Raw genomic sequence first — 15,441 nt, forward strand, 5'->3', positions numbered from 1 at the left:
TTATAAAACAAATGAAAATAGAGATACAACATATCAAAACCTCTGGGACAGTTTGAAGGCAGTATTAAGAAGAAATGTATAGTACTGAGTGCTCACATAAGAAAAACAGAAATCATCAAATAAATAACTTGACACACCACAAAGCCCTTGAAAAACAGAAGCAATCTAAACCCAAAGCCAGTAGAAGATAGAAAATTGTTAAAATTAGAGTATAAATAAATGGAGAACAAAGAAACAAGCAAAAAAAAAAAAAAAAAAAAACCCAGAAAATCAATATAACCAAAAGCTGGTTCCTCAAAAAATTAACAAGATAGATAAACCCCTATCCAATTTAACTAAAAAAAGAGAGAATCAATCCAAAAGGGCATGAAGCACAATGTAAATGTACACCACTATCAATATGTTCCACTTATAAAAAATAAACATTAAAAAAATAAAAGATAAGAGAAGAAAAAGGAGATATCACTACTGACACTGTAGAAAGCCAGAGGATTATCAGAAACGACTTTGAAAAACTAACTCCAACAAAATGACAATTCTGGAGGAAATTGATGGATTTCTAGACACATACAACCTTCCTAAACTGAGTCAAGAAGACAGAAAATTTAAACCAATCAATAGCAATCAAAGAGATTGAAATGGCAATAATGAGCTTGCCATAAAAGAAAAGCCCAGGACCAGATGGCTTTCCAAGTGAATTTTATAAAACCTTTATAGAAGTTCTAATTCCAATACTCCTCAATCTATTTCATGAAATAGAGAGAAATGGGATTCTCTCAAATACATTCTATAAAGCCAACAACACATTAAAACAGAAACCAAATAAAGACAGTTCAAGATAGGAAAACTACAGGCCTATATCTTTGATGAACTTGGATGCAAAACTGCTAAACAAAATACTAGCAACATGCATTCAAAACCACATCAAGAAAATCATACACCATGACCAGGTGAGGTTCATGCCAGGGATGCAAGGCTGGTTCAACATATAAATATCAATCCATGTAATTCATCATATAAACAGAATCAAAGACAAAAATCACATGATCATTTCAATAGACACTGAAAAACCATTTGATAAATGCAACATCCATTTATGCTAAAAACACTTCAGAGAATCAGAATAAAATACCTCAACATCATAAAGGCAATCTACAATAAAGCGACAGCCAACCTCATCTTAAATGAGGAAAACTACAAGAATCCCTCATAAAAACAGGAAAAAGACAAGCATGTCCATTATCACTTCTCTTGAAGATTCTAGCCAGAGCAATAAAGCAAGAAAAAAAAAATCAAAGGAGTACAAATAGGAAAAGAAGAATTCAAACTTTCAATATTTGTTGATGACATGATAATATACTTAGAAGACCCAACAAACTCAACCAAAAAACTTATAGAGTTAATGAACAAATTTAGCAAAGTGCCTGGATACAAAATCAACCTTAAAAAATCAGAAGCTTTTCTGTACACCAACCATAAACCCACTGAAAAGTAATTCAGAAAACACTTCCACTCAGGATTTGCCACAAAAATACAATACTTGGGAATAAACTTAACCAAACTGGTAAAAGACCTCTAGAAAGAAAATGATAAAACATTGAAAAAATAATCAAAGAAGATCTTAGAACATGGAAAGATCTTTCATGTTCATGGATAGTCAGAATAAATATTATCAAAATGGCTATACTTCCAAAAGTGAACTGCAGATTCAACGCAATACCCATTAAATTACCAAGATTATTCCTCACAGACATAGAAAAATTAGTCATTAAATTTATTTGGAACAACAAAAAAACCAGAATAGCCAAAGTAGTTCTCAGCAGCAAAAATCATGCAGGAGGAATTACAATACCTGACTTTAAAGTATACTACAAAGCCATTGTAACAAAAACAGCATGGTACTTGGAAAAAAAAATGTATAGACCAATGGAGCAGAATAGAAGTCTCAGAAACAAATTCACACACTTAAAGCAAATTGATTTGCCAGGCGTGGTGGTGCATGCTTTTATGTCGGGGCCCACTCGGCTGGACCGAGATGACACCCAGGCTTGTTGCCAGCGTGGATTCAAGATGGCGCCTAGGCTTGCAGCCAAGTCATGAGACTCACAAGATGAACGTCTCCTTGAGCATGCGCAGTGTGCCATGCTACGTGCTTGCAGAATGATCAGTGATGCAGCACCTTGTGCTACCACCAGCCTGCCTATGAGAGAGTCAGAAATGTGCATGCCCTAGCTGTGGAAGCTTGGGGTTGGTAGGGAATAGAGGGAGGGATTTTGATGCTGATATATATTGTGCTTGCTGTACGCATTGAGAAGGAAGAAGAGACATATTATTGAGACATATTAAGGATCCATTAAAGAAGAATTCATATTTCAGCTGAAGAGGTGTCTGTGTCGTTCTCTAAGCCCCTGCGGGTCGGAGTCTTGGGGGACAATACTTTTAATCCCAGCTCTTGGGAGGCTGAGACAGGAGGATCACACAGGTTTGAAGCCAGCCTCAGCTGGTTTAAGAGACCCTGTTTCCAAATAAAATATAAAATAGGTCTTGCTGTGTAGCACAGAGGTTAGAAGGCCCCTGGGTTCCATTCCCAGTACCACCAAAAAAAAAAAAAAAAAAAAAAAAAAAAGCCAACTGATTTTTGACAAAGTGGCCAAAAACTTATACTGGAAGAAAGATAGTCTGTTCTACAAATGGCAAAACTGGTCAACCATATGCAGAAAAGTGGAAATAAACCCCACTTTCTCACCCTGCACAAGTGTCAATTCAAGATGCATCAAAGACTTGAAAATTAGACCAGAGACCTTGAGGATCCTTGAAGAGGGCATAGGTGCAACACTGCAACATATAGGCACAGATAAAAACTTTTTGAACAAGACCCCAGAGGCACAAGAAACTAAAAGGCAAATTGATACATGAGACTGCATGAAACTGAAGATCTTCTGTTCAGCAAAGGAAATTGTCAAGAACCTTAATCAAGAGCCAACAGAATGGGAGAAGATTTTTGCCACCTCTGATAGAGGACTAATTTCTAAAATATACAGAGAACTCAAGAAACACAACATTAAAAAAAAATAACCCAATCAGAAAATGGGCAAGTGAACTAAATAGACATTTCATAAAAGAAGAAATTAAAATGGCCAATAAATGCATGAACAAATACTCAACATAATTGGCAATCAGGGAGATGAAAATCAAAATTACCCTGAGATTCACCTAACTCCAACTAGAATGGCAAACATTCAAAACACAAGCAACAACAAATGCTGGCAAGGATGGGGAGAAGTGGGAACTCTAAAACATTGCTGGTGAGATTGCAAAATAGTGCAAAAACTTTGGGAAACAGTATGGAGAATCCTCAGAAGAATGGGAACAAATTTACCATTTAATCCAGCAATATCACTTCTGGGTATCTAACCCAAAGAAAGAAACCAAATTGCCAAACTATTGCATGCATATCTATGTTCATAGCTGCACAATTCACCATTGCCAAACTATGGAACCAGCCAAGATGTCCATTAACAGATGAGTGGATTCAAAACTGTGGGATATGTACACAATGGAATTTTACTCAGCCATGTAAACACACAATTACATAAATTTCAAGGAAATGGATGGATCTGGAGGATATTATGCTAAGCAAGATTAGTCAGTCAAAAAAAATAAATCATATGCTTTTCCTAATATGTGAAAGCTAAGGAGAAATGGATTATAGGAGGAACTCTAGATGAAAAAGCAGAGTCTATAGGGGAGCAAATAAGGCAACCTAACTGGGGGGATAGGAGGGGGAAAGAAGAAAATTCTCTAAAGCACATAATGTACTTAAACATATTGATGTCAACCACCAGGCCAAGCATGGGAAGGAGGGGTGAGTAGAAAATTGGATGGGGATTGGGTATGGGCTAACTGGGCAATGAGTGCATGTATGTCTACACAAGTTTTGTTTTATCCCATTATGAATTATAAATAGAATGCACCAATAAAAAATTTTAAAATATGAGGTTTTAATCTCTTTATATTGTCATCAATACTCATTTTATTCTCTCTCTTATTTTTACTATCCATCCTAGTAGTTATGTGATTCAATGTGATTTTGATTTTTACTTAGCTAATAATTAATGATGTTGAACATATTTGTATGGGCCCTTTATATGTCTTTGGAAAGATGACTATTCAAATCATTTTATTACTTTTAATTGGGTTATATTTTTATTGTTGAAGTGTAAGACTTCTTAATATGTTCTTGATGTAAATTCTTAATCAGGTATTTTATTTAAAAATATTTTCCCATTCTCCATGTTATCTTTTATCTTCTTAATAGGGTTTTTATAGCTTTCATTTCTACATTTATAACTTCAATATATTTGGAGTATTTTGTTTTGGTTTTGTTTATATTTTGTTTGAATCACAACACCATTATTTTGCATGTGTATACACAGTTATCCTAATATCACTTGTTAGAAATATTCTATGACAGGTTTTTGGAATTTAGCTATTCTAATACAATAGTCTTAAAGACATCCTAAAATGCTTTTGGTGTAATCAAAACTAAGCCTCTTATAGAGCATATCCTTACAAGTATATTTATCCATGATCCTAATTATTAAAGAAACAAACCCCATAATATTAAAAAGATAATAGGTATGAAAGTGGGTTTTGATAAAATGTCTGGTGAATGTAATGCAAACAAATAATACAATTAACGCAAATTTGCATTACTTATAACTGATTCTAAAGATTTTTGACTGCATACGTTTTTAGAAATTGCAGAAGTACTTTTATAAAATTAAAAAAACACAGTGTTTTCCTACAGCCACCTTGATGAGGGGAATGCATAATGCATAGAAGATTTTAGCATGAAAATATAAAATAAACATAATACCTATTTGCCATCTGCTGTGTTGTAAATATATTGTTGTTTACCCTCTTCAGAAGCCCTAAATGAATTTCATAATTGCCTCATTATCTTCAATATGTGATACTTCCACATCCATTCTAGCAATGATAACACATGGCTTCTTTAACAAAACACAAAGCAAAATACAATGATAGGTGAAGCCATCTCACAAATCTATGTGTGTGTGATACACACACACACACATATATACAAACACACACACACACACACACACACACATATATATATATATATATATATATATATATATATATATATAATGTTTCTTGATATAATGCTACTTTGAGGTTTCAGAGCCATTTTAAGAATGTTAGCTAATGTCAGTTTTCTCACCTGTAAATGTGTCAGTGAGACCACAAACCCTATTTTACTAAAAATCAAATCAGAGACAAAGTGTAGCAATAAAAGGTCATTGGAATGCATCTCTAATGCAATCTTCTCAATAGTTAGCCTAATTCTGCTCTCCTTTCTTTGTGAATGGTTTCATAAGTGTATGATAAATTGTAGGGTGAGAGAGCCACTTGTGCAGGATATTTTCTTTGCTGTATGATAGTAAATACATATGTAATTTTTCTGTATTCACAAATGCTTAGCAATACATTTGTATATAACATATTAATTCTAGTTTAAAAAAAAATTATGCTTGGTGTTTGAGGTCAACAAAATTTCCAATAAAACTTCTCTAGTTTACCAAGCATGGTGACACATGCTTGTAATCCTAGTACTTGGATGGCTGATACAGGATTATCCAGGTTCTCAGCCAGTCTCAGCTAGTTAGTGGGGCTGGGCATGTAACTTAGTGGTTGAATGCTCTTGGGTTTAATTTCCAGTAACACACACACACACACACACACACACACACACACACACACACACACTAAACTTCTGGACTTTAACTGATCCCTGATGTATGTATGTATGTATATATGTATGTATGTATTTATTTATTTTTGTTGGTACTGGGGTTCCTGGAAGCCCTTCTACCTCCAGGCTACACTCCTAGACCTATTTTATACTTTTTATTTGGAAACAGGGTCTCTTAAGCTAGCGAGGCTGTCTTCGAACTTGCGTGATCCTCCTGTCTTCGCGATTACAAGCGTGCGCCACCACGCCCGGCTTGATCCCTGATTTAATTAGGACTTTTTTCAGTTAGTAAATATCTCACAAGCAAGAATGTTATGTAAAATGTGTACAGGAATCTGAGTGACATCATAATGATAATTTCTCTCATTCTTACCATTTACATGGAGCCTATAGAGAGCAAGATAAAAATATAGAGACATTCACCCATGCTTGAATCCATTAGAAACTTTAGGATAAAGACATTTAGGATAAAGACAGTTTTTTTCCTTTATCTTTCACTACTTCCATTACTATACTTAGTCTGGGATCACATTATTTCTTTTTGTTGTAAAACCAAGTTAGGCAAGCATTATGAGGTATGATTATAATCTTAGTACTTTGGAGGCAGAGACAGATCACAGGTTTAAGTCCAGCCTTAGCAACTTAGTGAGGCCCTTGGCAAGTTACCCAGGCCCTGTTTTAAAATTAAAAAAAAAAAAAAAAGTAGAGCTAGGTGTGGTGGTGCATGCTTGTAACCCTAGCATTTGAGAGGGTGAGACAGGAGAATCTGGATTCACAGATGGCCTCAGCTACTTAGTGAGGCCTCCTGCAACACAGTGGGACTGTGTTTCAAAATGCAGAATAAAAAATAGGGATGGGGTTGTAGCCCAGATGTAGAATGCCCCTGGGTTCCATTCCCAGTACTTAAAAAAATATAAACAAAATAAAACAAAAATAAAAAATAAAATAAAATAGGGTTTTGGTCATAACTCAGAGGTAAAATATTTATGGGTTTAATCCCCAATTTCAAAAACTAAAAAAGTAAAAAAAGAAAAAGAGAAAATAGAAACAAATAAAAGCAAATTAACTTCTTGGTAAACATTCATGACTCATTTTCTCCACTGGAGAGCAAAAGGGGAATTATCATATATTAGAAAGTTTTTATTTTAAATAGGATAGAAGAATGTACTTAAAACAAAATGACTAAATTATGAGGAATTATAAAATTAAGTTAATTTTTATATTCATTAGCTCACTTATCCATGTGGTATTGTAGTGAGACATTTGAAATTTAATCCCTTAGCAATTTTGAAGTATATCATGCATTATTTTCAACTGTAGTCATGAATAATATTTTATTGAGCAAATATAATTTACTCTTTCATGCATTTATCAATTCCATTGTCATTGGGCTCTGTTGTGTCACCTACTGTTGTTAGATATTAGTAAATAGCGCTACTATAAATATTTATGGTTTTTAAGCTGATAAAAACATATGTACATACTTATAATTAAAATATATTTACTTATAGTGTGTGTTGAAATCATGAGTCATATTTAGGTTTAAATGTATGACAATTTTCTGTAGTAGTTGTATCAGAAGCACATGACAATTTAAAATTTATTGAAGTCATAGACAACTTTAGTCATTTTTTACTTTTTCATTTTAGATACTCTGGCAACTATGTATTGTATTTTACTGGGACTTCAATTTTCCAGCATCTTTTCATAATAAAAAAATATAAACATATCAGAAATAGAAATCAACTTTTTTGGCCTAATATAGAAACCTTAAAAACCTATTCCTAAGTAATAATTAAGGATGAAATACTTTTTCTCAAATATTAGAGATTCAACAAAGATCCCTCATCTTAGATGCCCATCATCATTGCTATTCAAACTTGTGTTGGAAGTTTGGGCTAGAACAATCGCACAAAACAAATAGTATCTAATTTGAAAAAGAAGCAATGTTTTTCTATATTTGTACACGACATTGTCATGTATAAATGAAATTATAAGGTTTCTTTTAAACATGATCTTTTATTCAAAACTGATAAAGTTCAGTAGCATTGCAGGTTGTATAGTCCACATGCAAATATCTCTGTATTCTTAGATAATTGCAGTTAATAATGTGACAAATTAAGGTAAACAATTCAATTTATCATTGTCAATCTGCATAAGTCTCATACATTTAAAACTGTCAGATATTTTTGAAAGACGTCAAAAGAAATCTAAAAGAAATTGAACAATGTCTCACATTAATGAATTGGAAAACATAATGTTAGCAGTATGTTAGCATTCCTCAAATGATTTATATCTGGTGAGCTATACTGATAAGAATTTAATGCAATACTTATAAAGATCACATCTGCCTATTTTGCTGTAATTGACAAAATGATCTTAAAAGACAAGATGATCTTAAAATTGCACCGGGCAGTGGTGGTGGTTGTAATCCCTGCGCTTGGGAGGCGGAGACAGGAGGATCACATTGGTTCGAAGCCAGCTCTGCTGGCTTAAGAAACCCTGTTTAAAACAAAACAAAACAAAACAAAAAACAAAAACAAACAAACAAACAAAATACATAAAATAGGTCTGGGAGCGTAGCCTGGAGGTAGAACAGCTTCCAGAAACCCCAGTACCAACCCCTCCCCCCCCAAAAAGTCACATAAAATTGAAACATAATAATCTTTAAGAAGAGCAAATTATTTTGGAACAATATCTAGGAGTGATATAGCTGTATAGTATGGTGGTTCTAGTCCACATTTTCTGAAAAATCTTCACACAGATTTCTATAAGAGGTGAAGTTTATAGGGTACTAATAAAAGTATATTGATAAAAATAGTTAAAAAAAGAAAGAAAAGCAAATTAAAGAACCAAAAATTCCCAACTGAGAACTTAAAATTAAAAACTATAAAAATTAAAAGCGTGATACGTGAAAAAAAAAGTATAGCCATGTGATACTTAAAAAAAACATTATAGGCTGGGCATGGTGGCGCACGCTTGTAATCCCCACGCTTGGGGGTTGGAGACAGGAGGATCGCTCGGGTTTGAAGTCAGCCGCACTGGTTTAAGATACCTTGTTTCCAAATAAAAAGTATAAAATAGGTCTGGGAGTGTAGCCCGGAGGTAGAAGGGCTTCCAGGAACCCCAGTACCACACACACACACAAAAACAACAACCAACTGAATAAACAAAAACAAAAACAAACAAACAAACAAAACATTATAATGTATGAAAATCAAAAGTCCAGAACTTCCACATTTATGGTATCTTAAGCAATTCAATAAAGGAGTAGACCTTTTAGCAAATAATGGTGAGATAACTGTAGATCTACATGTCAAAAATAACATTGGACCTCTGCCTAATAGAATTACAAATGAACTAGAAATGGATTATAGAACTAAATTTGAATGTAATTAAAAAAAATCTTTGAAGAAAACAGGATGTAAATTTTTGTTACCTTGAATTAGGAAATTGGATTTAACAATGTATAGTAAAAGCATAATCTATTAAAAAAGGTAATCTTGACTTCATTAAAATTAAAAACTTTTGTTCCTCAAAACACTATTAGTAAATGAGAAGTTAACCCTCAAACAAAAATGTTTTGTAAATATTATATCTGATAGAATACTTATATAATCTTATAACTCAATAATATAGTGATAAATAATCTACTAAGATGGGCAAAACATTCAAAAATACATTTATCTAATAGACACACAAATGAGTACATCATTGAACAAAGAACATGGGGTCATAGAATGGCCAACAAGCACATGAAGGGTTTCTTATCATCGCTAATTGTTATGGTTAGATATAAATTGTCCCCTAAAAATCTAATTTGCTAATATTTAGGTTTGATATAGTTGTTTGATAGAGTTATGAGAGCTGTTTTCTTAACAGTACATAAATTCATTGTAATAGATTTATCTAGGTGTTGGCCTTAGTTGGTAGAATGTGGCTGGAGAAGTTGGGTCCTGGGGCTATGGCCTTGGGGATTATATAGAGCTCCTTTCTCCTTCTCCTTCTCCTTCTCCTCCTTCTCCTTCTCTTTCCCCTTCCCCTTCTCCTTACCCTTCTTCCTCTTCCTCCTCCTCCTCCTCCTCCTCCTCCTCCTCCTCTTCTTCTTCTTCTTCTTCTTCTTCTTCTTCTTCTTCTTCTTCTTCTTCTTCTTCTTCTCTCTATCATATCTCACCTCCATGATGTGAGTGTAAACCTTGAACTATTTCACTCTCAGCCTGCCAATCCTATGTCCCTAGATCAGCTGCCTCTAGCCTCACATACACTGAACTCAATATGTCCAAAGAAAACTGTGAGCAAATAAATCTTTCTTCCTCTAAGTTACACGGTCAAGTCTTTAAATTATAGCTATGAGAATCCTTACTAATATAGAAAATGATACCAGAGGAGAGGAGTAATGGCTATATCTAAGTCTGACCTGTGGATTGTGACCCTTTGGAAATGGTTTATGAGAGGAAATTGGTAGGGCCAAAATGTGTCTAGAAAGACAGATGGTAAAGATTGTGATTGGGAGATTATGGAGGGCAAAGAGGACTCCATAGGAAAATGCAGTAGAAGCCATGTAGGTATAAATTGGCAAAGAATTTATCAGCAATTTGTGCCCGAAACTTTGTGAGAGATTAAATTTAAAGATGATGGACTGATTAAACTGGTGGATAAAATCTTGAAACATCAAACTATCCAAACTGCATAATGGATATTGATGTCCACATTCAGAGAATTTTACACCAAATTTCAAAATAAGAAAATAAAGCAGAAACTTTATAGAACTGTAGTTTGACCAGAAACTGGGGCTCAGATATAATATTGTAGAAAAAATTAAAATTACTGAAATAAAAAAGAGGAGGTCATGATGGGGTGGGTTTAGCATGGTGTCGGGATAGTGGTGACCAAACTAGATTTGAGGCCAGTGGCAGCTCGGATAGAGCAGCTTTGCAGCTGTGACAGAAAAAGGCCCAGTGACTGTGATTAAAGAGGTTGTGACTACCTTTTTTGCTAGTGGTTGATGCTGACACTTATGTAATATTGACTTTTCTGGAAAAAAGTGATCATGGAGGTCCCCCCCCCCCAGATTTCTAAGGAAAGACTGGGAAGCCAGACACTGTGTGGCAAGGTCAGAATCCCCAAAAGCAGCCCAAATGGGGCAATTTGTGAAGATGTGAAGGTGACACCAAGGTTGCAAGAAAAGAACTCATGATTTAGAAATGCTCGAAACATGAAAAGACTTCCAGGCAAAGCTACCTACTAACTGTGAGTCCTGGAACCAGACTGAAAAAAACAAGTAATCCACCTATTGCAGTCAACCAGGGCACAGACAAGGAGCTGTGACATCCTTTGGGGGACTCATCTCACCGCCATGGGCCCTGAAAGCCAGAAACGGAATCTCAAGACTAAAATGCTTGTTCTGTTAAATTTTGAAATAGTTTTGGTAACATTCCTTCTTTTTATGGCCCTATTTCTTCACTTTGCAAGGTAAGTGTTTACTCTTTGCCATTGTACATTGGATGAGTATAACCTGGTTTTTTATTTTTATTTTCTTTAACAGGGGCCCACAGTCAAGAGTTCACCTTGAATCTCAGAGGAATCTTTGAACTTTGGAACTTTTGAGTGAAGCTGGAACTGTTAAGACTTTGGGAATTTTTGAAGTGGAGTAAATGCATTTTGCATTCAGAACTGGGCAAGAGCTCTTCAGGGGACAGAGGGGGAATGATATAGTTAAGTATAGAATGTCCTCTAAAGAGCTCATTTATTAATATTCAAAGTTGACATAGTTAAGTGATGAGAGGTATAACCTCAGCAGTAGATAAATCCATTATAATTGACTTTCCTGGGTGGTGGCCTGAACTAGTAGTTTGTGGCTGGAGAAGGTGAGTCTCTGTGGCTATGGCCTTGGGGATTACATATGATTCTTTCTCCCTTAATATCTCCCGCCCCTCTCTCTCTCTCTCTCTCTCTCTCTCTCTCTCTCTCTCTCTCTCTCTCTCTCTCTCTCTCTCTCTCTCTCTCTCTCCTGGCCTCTATGATGTGAGAGAAAAATCCCTGAGCTCTTTCCCCCTTTCTGCTTCCCACTACCCCCATGCCCTGAGATCTGCAGTCTCCAGCCTCTCATGAACTGAACTATAATATCTCCAAGAAAACTGTGAGCAAGTACATCTTCTTTTCTTTAAATTACATGGTCCTGTCTTTGAATTATAGTGATGAAGATGCTTATTAATACACTAATTATTAAGGAGATGAAAATAAATGCTAATAAAATATTACCTCATGCCCAATTTGAAAGCTAAGATATAAAGGATACTAACAAATATTAAAGAGGATGATGAAAAATATGAAAAAGTCATATTTTTTCCCCTGACATATATAATGGTGAAACTACTTTGAAAAAACAATTTCAGAGCCAGGTGTGATGGTGCAGGCTTGTAATCTCAGCATTTGGGAGGCTGAGACAGGAGGATCATGGTTTACAGCCAGCCTCAGCTACTTAGTGAGGCCTCTTTGCAACTCAGTGAGACCCTGTTTCAAAATAAAGAATAAAAATAGGGATGGAAGTGTAGCTCAAAGGTAGAATGCACCTGCCTTCCATTCCCAGCACCACACACACACACACACACACACACACACACACACACACACACACATCAGTTTCTCTACAATTTTAAGCGTAGAAATACCAAATGATTAATTAGTTCCATTATTAGATTTTTACCCAAAAGGATTTAAAACATATACCACTCAAAAACTTGTATATATGTTTATGAAAGCAGTATTCATAATCTAATGATGCAAATAACCAAATGTCCATGATGCGATAAATTGACAAACAAAATGTTGTATAGCTATATAAAAACTAATAGTTATGAATAAAAAATAAAAAATGACCAATACATACTGCAATATAGATTATTCTTTAAAAATTGTGTTTAATGAAGTGAATCAGTCATGAAAGGTGATATTTGTGTAATTCCACTTATGTGAAATGTCCAGAACATTTAGAATATCTAAAATAAAGTGTAGATACATTGTTGCAATGCACTCTAAATCCTGAAGAATAGGGGGTAATTGCTAATGAATATGGAGTTTCCTTGAGACTAATGAAAATACTCTAAAGCTATATAGTGGGATGGTTTATTATTCTATAAATAAACTAAAAACCATTAAGTTGTACATTTTAAAGACAATTTTATAATATGTGGAATACATCTCAATAAGCCTACTACAAATTAAATAAAATGAATATCATCAGTAGGGAAATGAATATTATCAGGACAAAATTATGGGATGAAATATTGAAATATAAACATGTTGGAGTGGAGTATATTAATAGCTAAACCATGCTAAGTGAGGAAAACAAATTAAAAATATGTGGGGATAACAAACACTAAATTCGAGCTAGAAATTTTATTTCAAGGGTTGAAGAAATCATATTAAAACATGATGCACAGGAATCTTTCACTTGTGTTAGTACCATTTTTAATTCATAAACCTTTGCAGCTACAATGAACTCTGTTGTTTATCTTTATGCATCTTTTTATACTTTAATATTTTAAACTTAATACTGTTAAAATAAGCTTAATTTAATATTATTTTAAAATAATTCTGATATTAGAGGGCAAATGATTAAATGTTAAATATTAAAATCAGTTAAATTTAGGGTTATAAGTAAAATTTTGTTAATTTTGATTCATTAAGCAGAGCAATTTTCTACTCATAAATAATGTAGGTCAATTAATTTTGAGAGTAAAAATCATCAGCGTCATTAACATGAGTATTACAGTTTAAGTCAGCACCTTACTTAGCACTTATAAATTGGCCTAGTAGTCTCGGATTATAACTGTTGGCATGTGAGCTTAGAAGACAGAGGGCATATAATGGTTATCACCATTCTAGATAATGGCCCATGAAAATTCTCTACTTGTTCCAACTCAGTGATTCTCTGCCCTGGATGCATATTTGAATCACCTCAGAAGATACATATTTTTTAATATGGCTACTTACAGATATTCTGATTCAATTTGGTTGTGAGTGAGACTCAGGAATTGGCTGATTTCAAAGCTCTCTGTCCTACTGAGATCAGGTATGGTAGCCACTGCTCTAGACTTCTTGCTTCTGCTGGTCTTGCTTCTGTTTGTCTACATTCAACACTTGCTATCTTTTTCTGGCTCATTGATAATGATAGCCTTTCTAGATTCTCCCCGGGCCACACCTAGTTTCCCCGTTACTCTTGCCTACAGTTACTTGTTCGCAGTGTTTCCTAGGGCTCTGTGGGAAGAGTGTAGTCCCTCATTTGTTTTCACAAGTTAGTCTCCATCCCCCTGATCCAGCAGGAGAAGAGTTTTGCATATTTGCGAATGAGTTTCAAGATAGATGAATGAAAAAAAATAAATACCAAATAAACCATTAAAAACAGTTGAGATATAAAATGAGGATCAGAGTTTTATTAAAAGACTATACAAGGCCGGGCATGGTGGCACACACTTGTAATCCCAGCATTTGGGAGGCTGAGACAGGAGGATCATGGTTTGCAGACAGCCTCAGCTACTTAGTGAGGCCCTTTGCAACTCAGTGAGACCCTGTTTCAAAATAAAAAAATATATATAGTGCTGGAGGTGTTTCTCAGAGGTAAAATGCCTCTAAGTTCAATTCCTAGTACCACACACACACACACACACACACACACACACACACACACGAATATACAAAACTGGTGTTGTGATGCATATCTATATTTCCTATCCATGGGAGGCTGAGACAGGAGGATCACAGTTTCAAGGCCAGATTCAGTAATTTAGCAAAGCCCTCAACAACTTAGTATGACCTATTTCAAAATAAAAAAAATGAAACATTCATGAGAATATAGCTAGAGACTGTTTCTGTGTCCAGTCTCCAGTACAAAAATAATAAAAAGAATATACAAGGATGAAGGATGACAACATTCCTTGACATAACCAGTGTGTGAATCAGCCTTTATCACTATGACCACATATCTACATATCTGAGGAAACCAACTTAGGAGATGAAGGCTGTCTTTGGGTCATAATTTCAGGGTTTTAACTCATGGTCAGGGGATCTATTGCTTTTATTCCTGTGGTGAGGCCTTTTCATCATGGCTGAAGAGTGCAGCAAAGAAAAAACTGCTCACTTCATTGTGGCCCGGAAGGCACACATGCTTCTACCAGAGAGAGAGAGAGAGAGAGAGAGAGAGAGAGGAGAGAGGGAGAGAGAGAGAGAGAGAGAGAGAGAGAGAGAGAGAGAGAGAGAGAAAGAAACAGAGAGAGAGAGAGAGAAACAGAGAGAGAGAGAGAACAGAGAGAGAGAGAAAAACAGAGGGACCTGGGATAAGATATGCCCTTCCAGAACATTCCCCCAGTCACTTACTTCTTCCAACTAAACCCCACCTCCAAAAGTTTTTACTGCTTCTAAACAATGCCATCAATTAATCTATAAATTAATTGATCCATTGATGAAGTCAAAGCTCTCATGATCCAATTACTGCCAAGATCCCTGTCTCTGAACTTTGCTTTATTGGAGACCAAGTCTTTAACGCATGAGTCTTTGGGGACATTCTGGATTTGCCTTTTTCCTTTGGAGTCTGCATTGCCCCTGCACGCATGACGTAGCACAAACCTCAAGGAGGTAAAAGTCCTGAGGGGGGAATGGTCCCT

Source organism: Muscardinus avellanarius (genome assembly GCF_963383645.1).
Source record: "Muscardinus avellanarius genome assembly, chromosome: 13".
NCBI classification, from domain to species: Eukaryota; Metazoa; Chordata; class Mammalia; order Rodentia; family Gliridae; genus Muscardinus; species Muscardinus avellanarius.